Raw genomic sequence first — 14,796 nt, forward strand, 5'->3', positions numbered from 1 at the left:
TGTACAGACATGGGATAGCGCTATTTTTAATTTTAGAATGTCTTTACTGGACATTACAATACAGCAGTCAATGGAAAATATTCGTGCTTTAGAGTCTCAGATTGATATTATTTTAAAAACTTCCCCAGGTTTACCTTTAATAATATTAAAAGAATTGCAGCATTACATACATAAAAAGGAGCGAGAAGTAATTAATACTAAACGACGTAAGGCACTTAGAGATAATGTACTCTTGGATTTTTTCTCGCCCCTAATAGAAAAATGGAAAAACTTTTCACGCCTAATTAATAGAACACAGCATACTAATCCATGTAACTCAGAACATTCTACAGATTTGGGTGGAGAAAAGTCCGAAATATTCAATTATTCTTCCTATGTAATTTCTAAACACGAAGAGATAGTTCTCAAGAAAGGATTAAAGTTTTGCCCCACTCCTCGCAACAATAGTGATGATTTGGACTTGCACAAAGGTTTAAATGAATTTGCACGGCAATTGCACTGTAAAGTTTTTTTCAAAGGAGCTCCTTATCAAGAGCCTTTATATAAACACAAATCCTATTGGATTCCGCCGTTAAATAAACAAAATGTTAATGTCATAAAATACATAGAGGCGGTCCAGAAAGATATTTTATCAGCGTATAAAAAAGACAGACCACTTAATAATAATTTAACTTATAAGGATAGGCAATGCTTAAAAAACCTGACGGATAACAGAGATATCATAATAGCCCAGGCTGACAAAGGGGGAGGTATATGCATAGTTAACACAGCCGACTATGTATCGGAAGCAATTAAACAACTGAACGACACTAAGTTCTATAAAAAACTAGATTATGATCCAACACTTAAGTTTCGAGAGACAATAAAAACACAATTAAAATACCTAGTAGATAATAAGAAAATAGAGAAAAACATTTCTACGTATCTCATTCAGGAAAATCCGAGACCAGGACAGTTCTATATGCTAATGAAAGTACATAAGCAAAATCACGCAGGTAGACCAATTATTTCGGGAATAGGTACTAATACAGAGAATATTTCCGCCTTTATTGACGAACAAATTAAAAGTACTGCAGCCGGTGCCCCGTCCTACGTAAAAGACTCCTCTCATTTTCTCAATTTGATTAATGATATCCAAATAGATTTTAGGACTAATAGTACGTTGCTTGTCACAATGGACGTAGTGTCTCTTTACACTAATATACCGCATGATGAAGGTATTCAAGCAGTTCTTAATATTGTTAATGAGAACGACCTCACTGTTAGTAAAAGCGTCTTAAATATTTTTATGCACTTAGCTTTAGAGCTTAATAACTTCACATTTATGAATGAGCATTATTTACAAATACATGGCGCAGCAATGGGATCTCGCTTCTCTCCCTCCTATGCAAATATATATATGATGTCTTTAGAGGAGCGGCTACTTAACTCCTTCCCGCATAAACCCCTTTTTTATAAACGTTTCCTAGACGACATATTTATAATTTGGAATAATGGGGAAGATAAGCTCTTTGAATTTATTAATTTTGCCAACAATTTTAATCCACATATTAAATTTACGTATAAATACTCTGATACAGAAATAGAGTTTCTAGATATTAAGGTAAGACTTACTGAAAATGGTTTGAAAACAACCTTATATCGAAAACCTACAGATAGACGTCAATTTCTACATTATAAAAGCTGTAATCCAATACAAAACAAAAAAGGTATACCATACAGTCAAATGCTACGCTTAAGACGCTTATGTTCAGAAGATAATGATTTTGATATAAAAGCTAGAGCACTAGGAGATGATTTCATTAACCGTGGATACCCCTTACCGCTAATAAATAATTCTATATCTAAAAGTCGAGCGATCTCTCGGAACGCGTGTTTAGTAGAGCGGCCGAAAAGAAATAATCATGAATTACGACTAATCTTACCTTACCAATCAAAACTTCCAAACATAAACAATATTCTTAGACGACACATGAATATTTTACACATGAACACAGCTTTAAAGGCAGTTATCCCTCGACCCCCTGGTATAGCGTTCAAGAGACCACGTAATTTATTAGATTTATTTAAACAGTCCCGAAACTCCATCGGACGTAGCCTGGTCCCGATTGGTTGCACCAAGTGCAATCATAACCAATGCAGTTTATGTGGGGACATAATTATAGCTAACTCTATTCGTAGCACAGCGAATAACTTTAATTGGAAAATAAATGGTACCTTTGACTGTAATTCGGAAAATGTTATTTATTTAATTCAATGTAGAAAATGCCAAATTCAATACATAGGAGAAACTAAAACAAGCATAAGAAAACGCATGAATCTACATAAAAGTCATATACGTAAACACGTTGCCGGACCGGTTTCCCGTCACTTAAACTCCGCAGGACATAACGGACTTTCTGATTTTAATTTTATTATACTCCAGGGGGGCTTTCGAACCACCAGAGATCGAAAAAATAAAGAATCTGAATTTATCTATAGATTTAATACTTTAGAACCGAAGGGCCTTAACAGTTCGAAAGGATCATTGCCGTCTTTTTTTATGAACATTTAATTGAGATCTTCTAATCGGTACCGCACTGTTGCTTTTTTTTTTTTTTTCTCGCTTCATCGTTTAATGTGACACGAGCAAACGCGTAACATTGGGCCTCTCATTGGCTTCACATGACACCAGGTATAGTTGGGTTATACCCAACCACATGTCCCAAAAACTGGTTTTATGATAAGAATGGCAGTAATAATATTATATTTAATTATTTCCATAGTATTTATTGCATTGGTATCAAGATATATTAAACTTTTAAGCGAGAATTTAGTTGAGTAGGCACCCGCTAAACGGTAAGCATTTTTCCAATTAACTTCTTTTTTCCGGCCGTTTTTTCTTTGATTGAAAGAAAAGGAGAACGAAGTCTTCTCACTTGACTGACGAAGAGCCTACCAGGCCCGAAACGTTTCACTGATCTCTTTTTTGGCAACCTCCTCGGCTAACTCCTTTAAGGGCTATTATTGTGTTGAGCATATTTCTCTCGAGTGCCGTCTTTTGTTCCCAGGTGCTGTTCCGTTGATCATGGCCTCGGGACGTGCCCCTGCCCTCCTAGGCCTGGAGACCGTTGCCATCGTGGGGACCTCCATCATTAAGTATTTGCACACTCTTGTTATTTTTAACGGTAGTGGCCCGACGGTTGTTTCGAAATCTGGTGGTGTAATTTCGGATTTTTTTTCTATCGTAGACAGTCTCCCCCGTCACGTCAATTCCATTTTTTTACAAATCGGGTCAAATGATATTTGCCGTTTACCGCCTTTCCAGTGCGCCATTTTATTTAATAATCTTATTTTACACATTCGGCAAAAACGACCGGACGTGGCTATAATTATCTCTAGCGTTCCTCCCCGGTTGGAGGATAATTTTAGGCCCCGTGGACCAGGCTACATACGATGGATTAACGAAAAAATCTTTGAATTAAACTTTTTTCTGAGGGAGTTCTCTTTTATTTACGAAAATGTAGTATTCTTAAATCACCGTTCTTTTTTTGAGACCCCTCATCGTTTTTTGTCTTTCGATGGGTTACACCTAAGTAGGGAGGGTATAGCTGAATTGGCCAACCATTTCAAAGATTTTTTAGTTACTCACTTGCTGTGCAAGTGTCCCTTTACACCTAGGTCCCCTGAATTTGAAGATGTTGCCCGAGGGAGGAGGGTACATAGTGGGCCGGTTTCAGGGGTTGTTCCTCCTTCTTTCGGCACGCCTTCAGATTCTGTTCTATTATCGTTGCCGGAGTCATTCCCGCAGCTTTCACGGCAAAGTGTGAGGGATGGCTCCGCAGGTAATAGAAATCCCTTAGCGGGTCGTTTTCGACGCGCTCCTCAATGTAAACGCCGACGTTCGTCGGATTCACATTGACTCCCACAGGCTTTTCTCCAACCCTTTTTTAATCTTCGCGTGTGTTTCGATAAATTAATTCGATTTGAATCCCATAAACTTTTTTTGCAAAACTGCCGCACACAAAAAAAGATTCCGTTCGGTTTTTATAACACATATACAGCTCCAACCATACGGTTATCCCATGTAAATGTACAGACATGGGATAGCGCTATTTTTAATTTTAGAATGTCTTTACTGGACATTACAATACAGCAGTCAATGGAAAATATTCGTGCTTTAGAGTCTCAGATCGATATTATTTTAAAAACTTCCCCAGGTTTACCTTTAATAATATTAAAAGAATTGCAGCATTACATACATAAAAAGGAGCGAGAAGTAATTAATACTAAACGACGTAAGGCACTTAGAGATAATGTACTCTTGGATTTTTTCTCGCCCCTAATAGAAAAATGGAAAAACTTCTTTTCACGCCTAATTAATAGAACACAGCATACTAATCCATGTAACTCAGAACATTCTACAGATTTGGGTGGAGAAAAGTCCGAAATATTCAATTATTCTTCCTATGTAATTTCTAAACACGAAGAGATAGTTCTCAAGAAAGGATTAAAGTTTTGCCCCACTCCTCGCAACAATAGTGATGATTTGGACTTGCACAAAGGTTTAAATGAATTTGCACGGCAATTGCACTGTAAAGTTTTTTTCAAAGGAGCTCCTTATCAAGAGCCTTTATATAAACACAAATCCTATTGGATTCCGCCATTAAATAAACAAAATGTTAATGTCATAAAATACATAGAGGCGGTCCAGAAAGATATTTTATCAGCGTATAAAAAAGACAGACCACTTAATAATAATTTAACTTATAAGGATAGGCAATGCTTAAAAAACCTGACGGATAACAGAGATATCATAATAGCCCAGGCTGACAAAGGGGGAGGTATATGCATAGTTAACACAGCCGACTATGTATCGGAAGCAATTAAGCAACTGAACGACACTAAGTTCTATAAAAAACTAGATTATGATCCAACACTTAAGTTTCGAGAGACAATAAAAACACAATTAAAATACCTAGTAGATAATAAGAAAATAGAGAAAAACATTTCTACGTATCTCATTCAGGAAAATCCGAGACCAGGACAGTTCTATATGCTAATGAAAGTACATAAGCAAAATCACGCAGGTAGACCAATTATTTCGGGAATAGGTACTAATACAGAGAATATTTCCGCCTTTATTGACGAACAAATTAAAAGTACTGCAGCCGGTGCCCCGTCCTACGTAAAAGACTCCTCTCATTTTCTCAATTTGATTAATGATATCCAAATAGATTTTAGGACTAATAGTACGTTGCTTGTCACAATGGACGTAGTGTCTCTTTACACTAATATACCGCATGATGAAGGTATTCAAGCAGTTCTTAATATTGTTAATGAGAACGACCTCACTGTTAGTAAAAGCGTCTTAAATATTTTTATGCACTTAGCTTTAGAGCTTAATAACTTCACATTTATGAATGAGCATTATTTACAAATACATGGCGCAGCAATGGGATCTCGCTTCTCTCCCTCCTATGCAAATATATATATGATGTCTTTAGAGGAGCGGCTACTTAACTCCTTCCCGCATAAACCCCTTTTTTATAAACGTTTCCTAGACGACATATTTATAATTTGGAATAATGGGGAAGATAAGCTCTTTGAATTTATTAATTTTGCCAACAATTTTAATCCACATATTAAATTTACGTATAAATACTCTGATACAGAAATAGAGTTTCTAGATATTAAGGTAAGACTTACTGAAAATGGTTTGAAAACAACCTTATATCGAAAGCCTACAGATAGACGTCAATTTCTACATTATAAAAGCTGTCATCCAATACAAAACAAAAAAGGTATACCATACAGTCAAATGCTACGCTTAAGACGCTTATGTTCAGAAGATAATGATTTTGATATAAAAGCTAGAGCACTAGGAGAGGATTTCATTAACCGTGGATACCCCTTACCGCTAATAAATAATTCTATATCTAAAAGTCGAGCGATCTCTCGGAACGCGTGTTTAGTAGAGCGGCCGAAAAGAAATAATCATGAATTACGACTAATCTTACCTTACCAATCAAAACTTCCAAACATAAACAATATTCTTAGACGACACATGAATATTTTACACATGGACACAGCTTTAAAGGCAGTTATCCCTCGACCCCCTGGTATAGCGTTCAAGAGACCACGTAATTTATTAGATTTATTTAAACAGTCCCGAAACTCCATCGGACGTAGCCTGGTCCCGATTGGTTGCACCAAGTGCAATCATAACCAATGCAGTTTATGTGGGGACATAATTATAGCTAACTCTATTCGTAGCACAGCGAATAACTTTAATTGGAAAATAAATGGTACCTTTGACTGTAATTCGGAAAATGTTATTTATTTAATCAATGTAGAAAATGCCAAATTCAATACATAGGAGAAACTAAAACAAGCATAAGAAAACGCATGAATCTACATAAAAGTCATATACGTAAACACGTTGCCGGACCGGTTTCCCGTCACTTAAACTCCGCAGGACATAACGGACTTTCTGATTTTAATTTTATTATACTCCAGGGGGGCTTTCGAACCACCAGAGATCGAAAAAATAAAGAATCTGAATTTATCTATAGATTTAATACTTTAGAACCGAAGGGCCTTAACAGTTCGAAAGGATCATTGCCGTCTTTTTTTATGGACATTTAATTGAGATCTTCTAATCGGTACCGCACTGTTGCTTTTTTTTTTTTTTCTCGCTTCATCGTTTAATGTGACACGAGCAAACGCGTAACATTGGGCCTCTCATTGGCTTCACATGACACCAGGTATAGTTGGGTTATACCCAACCACATGTCCCAAAAACTGGTTTTATGATAAGAATGGCAGTAATAATATTATATTTAATTATTTCCATAGTATTTATTGCATTGGTATCGAGATATATTAAACTTTTAAGCGAGAATTTAGTTGAGTAGGCACCCGCTAAACGGTAAGCATTTTTCCAATTAACTTCTTCTTTTTTCCGGCCGTTTTTTCTTTGATTGAAAGAAAAGGAGAACGAAGTCTTCTCACTTGACTGACGAAGAGCCTACCAGGCCCGAAACGTTTCACTGATCTCTTTTTTGGCAACCTCCTCGGCTAACTCCTTTAAGGGCTATTATTGTGTTGAGTATATATATATATATATATATATATTTTTGTTTTTACTTTTTGGAGTGGGGATAAGAAAAAAAAGGAGGAAGAAAAGTGTTTTTTTTTTTTATATATATACGCTTTATATGCTTATGCTGTTATATATATATGCATATGCTTAACAAAAAAAAACAAAAAAAAAAGTTTGCGTCGGCCGGGAATCGAACCCGGGCCACCCGCGTGGCAGGCGAGTATTCTACCACTGAACCACCGACGCGCCCTTGGAAGAGAGCCAGCGACTGTCCGAGCAAGTCGGGCAAGCCGATGACCTCAATGCAGGGCCTCTGCTCCCGACGGGCAACAGGAGCGGACTGTGTTTTCGAGGGACCTACACCTCTGCGCCGGGAACCTCTTTGAACAGTTTGAACGAGGATTTTAGTCACGCCTTTAGGGCGTCGTGCTTGTACGTAACGAGAATTTAAAATATATTTACTAGTTGTCGTAGGCTTCACTCCGGACCTTTCTTCTGCAGGCTGCAATTATTCCTTGAAATAGCAGTAAGGACTCTATATCGCTTTCGATAGAGTGAAATCAACACTTATGCCGCCATTAGAGGGATGATAAATTGAAACTTAAAATATACTTCTCAGGTTCAGAAATAAGTTAACTATGATCAACTCCATCTGATAATGACAATCGCACCCTTGTACATTGAACGGTAGGCTGCATTTTTATTTCCAAAGGACAGATTCCAGCGAGCTCTCGAAGATAAGCCATCGGAGGGTTCGCTCGCACGAAGCTTCCTGCCGTACTTCCTGAGGAACGGCGCTGATTTTAAGTCCCGACTATAGAGTGACGTAACTACATTTGGTTTATTGCTCTTAAAATAATGTTTTAGCGTCTTCTCTAGGGAAAATTGGTTTCCGTGGTGTGTCCAGAACGGGGTTGACATTTAGACAATAAAACAGGCGCTACAATTTCGGTGCAGTGTAGGTGTAGTTTTATAAACTCCCAACAAAGTTAATTCTCAAAAAAATTAATGTGAAACCATTTGAACTTTGTTTAAATGGTTTCGCAAAAAAAAAAAAAAAAAATAGAGCACACGAAGGAAAGAAAAAAAAGTTTGGAGAGGAAATCAGACAGGACGTTCACATCGATACGGCAGGGCAGGGCACTCCTCGCAAACAGAAGGGCCAACAGTTTTTTTAGTAATAACGTTAAATAACCTCTGCGTCGGCCGGGAATCGAACCCGGGCCACCCGCGTGGCAGGCGAGTATTCTACCACTGAACCACCGACGCCCCGTTGTTTGCAACCTAGCCACTCTCCGAGCGAACGGAGCAAGCCCGTGACCTCAGTACTGCCCGTCTGCAGCCGGCAGGCAACAAAAGCGGCTTTTTTTTCTTTTTTTTACCTTAGATTAAGCCGCGGAAACCGAGGGACCTACACCTCTGAGTCGGAAACCTCTTCCGCAATTAGAACGAGGATGTTAGTCATCCATGTTTCCCATCAGGGAGTCGTGCTTATACGTAACGAGGATTCACAATATATTAACTATTTGTTGATAGAAATAGAAGCTTCACATGAACAAAGAAATCTATGGTTGTGTTTCATTTTTACCCTGAACGCAGTCCCCACTGAACTGTCTACGAGGAGCTTCTTCCCTTATCTCCGCTCCTGCTCTTATCGCAACAGGGACGTTCTCCAAGTATTCGCGTTGCGTATAGGTTCCAACTTCCCTGGAGGTCGGAGAATCTTATGCCCCTGTCTTATTTTCTTTAGCCTAAGCTCGAATAAATCCCAAGTTTTTGGCCGACACTTCAGAAATTAACACACACACACAAAAAATCCCTGAATCTGCAAGGAAAAAAAAACCTATAAAGGACCCCGATTCTGGGGAATACCAAACACCGAAACCACGAAACTCTACACACGAGTAAAGTTCCGCGCCTTCAGTGGTGTGTTTTTGCCATGGGTGTCCGCAGAGGGGTGCAAGGGGGGGGGGGGGGGGGGCAACTAAGTGTCGGCCAAAAACTTGGGATTCATTCGAGCTTAGGCTAAAGAAAATAAGACAGGGCATAAGCATATATATATAAAACAGCATAAACATATAAAGCGTATATAAAAAAAAACTTTTCTTCTTCCCTTTTGTGTTATCCCCACTCCAAAAAGTAAAAAAAAAAAAGAAAAAGAAAATATAAACTGAAAATAATATAAATGTGCATATTTTGGTTTGGCTCTTAAATACGATAGCATTTCTCTTGTAAATACCTTTCTTTTTCTTGTACATTTTTTTTTTAACCTTAAAGAACCTTAAAGGACAAAACGTTAATCTCCGACAGTCCCTAATTTAAGGGACTGCGGGGTTGTATTGCATAAGCACATGTGAGGACGGAACACATGTAAATCGCTTGTGGGCAGGCACAGGTGCTTACCTGGATGGGGCTAGATTTCTGAAGGATCTACAAGGCGCGTATAACGTTAAAGACGTTGCGAAACTAAAGCATTTAGAAAGTAAAGTGCTCTTGGTTTTTACAATCTTCCCAGGCCCGTTTGGACAACATTTATGCGCTTATCGAAGGGCTCATTGAAATATTAAAGTACGAAGCCGTTATTCTTTAGTAATACGGGCCTATATAACAACGAAAAAAATTAGGACTGGAAAATGACTTCTTGTCCTTAAAGGTCACATAAGTACGCGAAGGAAACGTTAAAAAAATCTACGAGAAAAATTCATTCTTTTAATGAAGGGGTCGACAAGGGGGGGGGGGAGTTGCCCCCCCCCCCCCCCTAAAATTTCGAGGCAGGTGCAAGAGGATTGGGGGGGGGGGGGTGGAGTTGCACCCACACCTGTTAAAGGGTACTCGGGCGGTTCTTTTAGCTACTCAAACCAACACATTTTCAGAATACCATGGATTTACTGTTCCCATCATGCTATTTAGTATCTGGAAATTGAAAATGGCTATTGAAAAAAAAAAAATCAAATTTAAACGGCAAAAAAAAAAAGTGCCAAGGAAGTTTTGATTACGTCGCGAGACTTCCGAAACTTGCTTTCGACGCGTTGTGCCTTTTTTCTGCGGCACTGCACTTCCATCAAAATTTCCAGGTGTACTCAACGGCAAGTCTTACGGCTTACAGAGGGTTTTAAAGGACTTCTTCGGCGAATGATGACGACCGAACGAGTAGAAAGGGTGTCTTCAGCACGCTGCCCGCCAGCCTCTCAACGCTCCTAAAACGCGGTTTTTCGACATGCAAGATGGCAGTTCGGTGGCTTCACTTGCGGGAGAGGAAAGCGCGATTTAGCATTTGTCATAGAGATCAGTGTTTTGTAGTCCCAAATCCAGGGCGCAGCCGTGAAAGCAGGTAGAGAGTAACGTAGAAACGTGCTGAAAATAGCCAACATCGACAACATTCCCCAGGGGGGGGGGGGGGGGGGGGGGGGAGGGAGGGAGGGAGGGGGGGGGGGGCTGTATAAGTGTGTACCCCCCTGGAAAAAGTTCTGCGGATGCCAATGGTTTTTGCCACAGATTCGGTGTTCTGCAGTGTCATTTTTTGCTCTCAGATAAAAGACTGGCGATTTTCGAGGTTGGGGGAAACAGGAGACGGGCGTAGGATTACCGCACCTCCAGGGAACATGCACGTAGCCCAAATAGTTGGATGCTGTCCTGGTACCGATGAGGGAAAGAAACGGGTCGATGGACGTGACTACAAAAAGGAAACGCAGCAGCCTCGCGAAGAGTTCAGCGGGCACTGTGTACCCGATAAGCAAAAAATGAAGCTGTGGTTAAGTATATATTCGAGGAAATCTTAGATTGCGTCTATTTAGTTAAAAAATAATTTCAGTTAGGTTTTTTTCTTTTCTTTGGTTTTTTCAGATTTTGATCAGAACCTTCTGGACAGTTACTTTTCGGGGTTTATCGGTGTTCACCGCAAACAAGTAACCCTACTACTATTTCCAGTACAGCTATTACCACTGCTACTACTGCTACTATTATTACTACTACTCATACTACTAGTAATAAGAATAATAATAAAACTGAAATTTGGAGTTTTTTTTTTTTGGTTCAAGTGTTTCAAAGCTACCAATCACAATGGCCTTGTGGTTGACGCACCTCCACAAGAACACTTGAAGAAGCAAAAATATATCTGATCACATTCAGGATACACTAATGGAAAAGTAAGACAAAACACAAAAATAAAACTATGGTATGGTAGGTGAGAGAGATTAAGAGTTGTAGGGTCTCCCTTTCTGCTACCCGTCTCGGGGAATGCCAACGGTTCGTCAACAGGTGGTCATTTATTGAATCGTATCGCCACATGGCGCGGGACAAAAAGCCACGCGCACACGATGCGACGGCCTTTTTTTAGCGACGGTGGGCAGCCCAGCTTGCTCGAAGAGTTTAGGCGAAGCTCCTTCGACATGATACACAGAAAAAAGAAAGCACGTAAAGGACGAACACAGACACACGCCGTTCTTGAAAGAACTGTGTGTGTCTGCGTTCGTCCTTTACGTGTTCTGTTCTTTACGTGTATTCTGCAGTTTTCAACGCGCTCTGCTACGTGTACTCCTTCGACACGTTTCCACTTTAGCTGAGCGAACGCTAGAGATAGAAAAAAAAAAACGAACTATTCAGCGGAAGTGAAACACGGGAGACAAAAACGAGATGTCAGGATCCAGAGTGGCGGCGCTATTATGAAGTGACCAGATCTGAGGAAAGGGTGAAATATGTTTCACGGTAAACAAATATAAAAAAAAAGAAGAGATTAAATGTTTGATCGGTTGGCATGCGAATTAAATAAAATAAAAAAAATTGGCACGCGAATTAAAAAAAAAAAAGTATGGTTCAGTAGTTTATGTATACACCGATAAGCGCCCAAAAATAAAACAAAGAATCCCGAGCCGCATTTATTAAAATCTGGAAAAAGCGAAAAAACACCTCTAACTTGTCCTCGAATTAAAAAAAAAATAGCTACCATTTAAGGAAGTTTATTTCACGTGCCATTACGTTGACCTACGACACAGCTAACTGCACTCAGTTGTGCGAGGACGTTTTTTTCTCCGAGAATAAACATTACAATTTCAATTTATTTTCAATTTCTCAGTGCATATAAAAAAATGTGTGTCTCTCATCCTGCACCGCCAAATGGCAAAACAGGTTTCAACCAATCAAAAATAAATAAATAGGGTCCAATGACCAAAAAGAAAATTTGTTATTAAAGCCGGGTGTTTCTGCGAAGACTTTCAAAAATCCTAAAAATTAAAGCGTCAAAAAACAAAAAGAACTTTCTTCGGGAACAAACTACCAGCCACGGCGGACGTCAGGAATTGCCAAAAACATAGTAATTAGCCAACTAATTAATTACAATTTGTTAATTAATTTTTTTAATTAGTGGAAATAGACATATGATTATAATTAGAAAGTTGCTGAGCGTTATCGAAAACTACTATATCACTCATTTTCAATAAGACTTACGGCGCGTGAGAAGCGTAGTATTGTACTAAAGTTACCACTCGTGGAGCAGGTACAAGGCTGGGGCTAGATAAGAAGCGTAAAAATCGCGCGGGCGCCTTATCGCAACCGCTAGCTTTGTACCTGCTCAAAGAGCGGTAACTTTAGTGCACTACTACGCTTCTCACGCGCTCAAAGTCTTTCTGAAAACGACTGATTTAGTGGTTTTCCATAACTCTCAGCAACTTTATAATTGGAACCATATGTCTATTTCCCCTAATTAAAAAGTTAATTAACAAGTTTTAATTAATTAGCTGGCTAATTAGTATGTTTTTTGGCAATCCCTGACGTCCGCCGTGGCTGGTAGTTTGTTCCCGAAGACAGTTTCTTCTTTTTTCAAGCGCCCTAATTTTTAGGATTTCTGAGTCTTCCCCAAAACACCCGGTATATATATATATATATATATATATATATATACCGGGTGTTTTAATATATATATACTATATATATATATATATATATATATATATATATATACCGGGTGTTTTTATATATATATACTATATATATATATATATATATATATATTGTTTTTATATATATAAACTGGGAACATCAAAACCTCGGGGATCAGGAACGGACCTAAAAGCTCATTTGGGCATGTGTTATAAATAGTATCCGTGTTTTCGGATAAATCCGAAAAACTCCGAAAAACACCCGCCGGTAAAATTTTTGTCAATCCGGATTTATCCGATAAACTCCGAATTGTTAAAGGGGCGGTGCAACAATTTGCGGACTTTGGCTAATTAATTGCGGGAATTGATCCCGGCCACATATAAAACGAAGGACCGAAAGCTATTCTTTCCTGTTTTTCTTAGTTTTCATTAAAAAAAATAAAAGGAATTGGTATCTCCGGCACCCCTCAACTCAACATTGAAGCGGCACCAGCTTCGCCTGTGACGTCATTTGGAGTGGCGTTGGTTTCCGGTTGGGTGCTTCTGGCTTCCGTTTCCCCAGCGCTCGCCGGCTCGCCAGGCTCGCTGCTCTCCCGTCGATTCCCGACCAACATGGCGGCATGGGCGGATGGCCTGAGCGACGTAGAGCACAAGATGCTTGCGTATAGTAAATCAGTTGCACTTGTGCGGCAGGCAGTCGACGCGGCGGGCAGTCGAAGTCGAGGTCGAGACACAAGGAACAATAACTATACCACGATACTACGGACCACGACCAACGCACTCCGTCGAGCCAGAGAAAGACAAAACGTCCGGGTTGCTCGTGTAGCCGCCGTAGGCGCCTCGGGCGTCGACGGATGACGGCGACGGCAGGTTTGGTTGACTTGCGGTAGATGGCGCCACAAATAATTCATACCCTTTTAGCGGCAATATTAGGCTTTTGAAGCGTTTCTGCATGCCTAAACAACAAGATTTTTTAAACTTAACTTTAAATCAAGCTTACCATTGTCTAACACTATCACTTACAAAAACCACTCCGAATGACGTCACACCACAGGTACCATTTGCGGCCACCATGTGGCCGCAGGTTGGGGAAAAAAAGCGTTTTTTTATTTTACGATTACGCAGCGAAATAGAGGTATTTTGGGGTATGGTGGCACTTTTTTTCTTACTTATGCCGAAATAAACAATATAAAAAGTACAAGCTGCACATTCGTTCAGTGTTCAAATCATTGCACCGCCCCTTTAAGTGCCCCCATGCCACCCCCCCCCCCCCCCTTCAAAAAAAAAAAAAATATATATATATGACATCTTGGGGCTAAGTAGGCTGTAGGCGTATTTTTATAAAAGTAGATGCCACCGAAGGGTCAAACAAACTTGGACGATTTAATTGAACATGTATAATTCATACAGAAACCGCGGCGTTTCGAAGGGGGACCCTTCTTCCTCAAGCGGGACTTGAAAAGTGAGACCTCAAGTGTCGAGTGAAATGCAGCAGAAGCAAGAAAAACAAAAAAGGCGAAACATACATAGAATACAAAGATAAAAAGATAAAAAAAAAAAAAATATATATATATATATATATATATATATATATATATATATATATATATATATAAAAAGGGGGCAGTTGAACCTTCTCTATCACATCCTTAATCACTCCACCTCGCGCGGCCGCGGGATAGATTGATGGGATGACTAGGAGCTTCCTTGCGGCTACCTGCGGCAGGTCATTGATTTTAAGGTATTGACGTTTATCGAAGCCACACTTTTGTGCGATTTTTGTCGTGGGACAAATTAATATTGCCAATGACAACAACGCCAAATTCAGCTGAAGAAATC

The 14,796-nt window shown here is 39.4% G+C and overlaps 2 non-coding genes across 2 annotated transcripts; both read right to left on the minus strand.

The window, feature by feature from the left end:
• Positions 1–7,259: 7,259 nt before the first annotated feature.
• Trnag-gcc lies at positions 7,260–7,330 on the minus strand. The gene has a single exon. It is a non-coding gene; the product is annotated as a tRNA-Gly (tRNA).
• A 952-nt stretch (positions 7,331–8,282) lies between these two features.
• Trnag-gcc lies at positions 8,283–8,353 on the minus strand. The gene has a single exon. It is a non-coding gene; the product is annotated as a tRNA-Gly (tRNA).
• Positions 8,354–14,796: the final 6,443 nt, after the last annotated feature.

Source organism: Ixodes scapularis, unplaced genomic scaffold, assembly GCF_016920785.2.
Source record: "Ixodes scapularis isolate PalLabHiFi unplaced genomic scaffold, ASM1692078v2 PGA_scaffold13__105_contigs__length_92229423, whole genome shotgun sequence".
Taxonomy (NCBI): Eukaryota; Metazoa; Arthropoda; class Arachnida; order Ixodida; family Ixodidae; genus Ixodes; species Ixodes scapularis.